We start from the raw sequence: 1,229 nt of genomic DNA on the forward strand, positions 1-1,229 counted from the left end.
GGTGACACTCACAGTAGAGGATCTCGTAGTCGCCCGAGTTGGACACCATGAAGCGACTGTCCTTGGACCAGTCCAGGTGGGTGATGAAGCTGGAGTGGCCCTGGGGGGAGGGCGGGGTCAGCGGCCACGCCCCGCCGGACCCACCCGGATCCCACCGCATCCCGCCGGATCCCGCCAGAGCGAGCCCAAGCAGCCGGGAGAGCCGGAGCACGAGGGGATATCGGAGCGAGTGGGGACGTCCCGGAGAGCCGGAGCGAGCCGGGGCCGGGCGGAGCGAGCGGGGACGTCGGAGTGAATGGGACATCGGGGACACCGGAGCACCCGGGAATGCCGGAGCACCCGGGGACACCAGAGCATCCGGGGAGACCGGGAACACTGGGACACCCGGGGATGCTGGGAACACCCGGAACGCCAGAGCACCCGGGGCCGCCGGGAATGCCGGGAATGCTGGGAACGCCGGGAATGCCGGGAATGCCGGGAACACCGGGAATGCCGGGAACGCCGGGAATGCCGGGAACGCCGGGAATGCCGGGGCGCTCACCGCGCAGCGCCCGAAGCGCCCGTAGCGGCGCCCGCCCTCGGCCACGCTGTACACGTAGATGAAGTTGTCGTGCGAGCCCACGGCCAGGAAGGCGCCGTCTGCGCGGGGAGACGGAACGCGTGAGGCCGAATTCCGGAGCTCGGGAATGCCGGGAATGTGGCACTCCGGAACGCAGGAAGGCCACCGTTCCGGAGCTCCGGAACACCAGAACGCTGGCTTTGTGGAACTCCGCAGCTCCAGAATGCAGGAATTGTGGGTTTCCGGAGCGCGGAATGCCGGAATGCCGGAGCGCCGCCCACCTGGCGAGTAGCGCACCACGGAGAGCTGCTCGTGGCCGTCGGCGCCGCCCGCCAGCTCCCGGCGCGTCTCCGCGTCCAGCGCCAGCCACCTGCGGGCGAGCCCCGGGATGCGGCGCTCCGGGCGCTCCGGGCGCTCCGGGCGCTCCGGGCGCCGCTCCCTCGGGATTTACCGGCCGGCCTGCAGCCCCACGGCCACCACGCGCCCGCCGGGATGGAAGTCGGCGCAGAGGCCGATGTCCTGCGGGAGGGACAGGATTCCCGCTGCATCCCGCCGCAGCCCGCTGCATTCCTGCTGTGTTCCTGCAGCGTTCCCGCTGCAGTCCCACTGCATCCCGCCGCATCCCACCCCATTCCCGCCCCATTCCCGATGCATTCCCACCCCATTCCCG

General features: G+C 71.1%; 1 long non-coding RNA gene across 1 annotated transcript; it reads right to left on the bottom strand.

The window, feature by feature from the left end:
- Window positions 1–7: 7 nt before the first annotated feature.
- Window positions 8–874, bottom strand: LOC112945258. The gene is made up of 3 exons (XR_003248980.1): window positions 841–874; window positions 542–639; window positions 8–100 (listed from the first exon to the last, which is right to left on the bottom strand). It is a non-coding gene; the product is annotated as an uncharacterized LOC112945258 (long non-coding RNA).
- Window positions 875–1,229: the final 355 nt, after the last annotated feature.

Source organism: Nothoprocta perdicaria, unplaced genomic scaffold (assembly GCF_003342845.1).
Source record: "Nothoprocta perdicaria isolate Ctin4 unplaced genomic scaffold, notPer1 scaffold_1863, whole genome shotgun sequence".
Classification (NCBI taxonomy): Eukaryota; Metazoa; Chordata; class Aves; order Tinamiformes; family Tinamidae; genus Nothoprocta; species Nothoprocta perdicaria.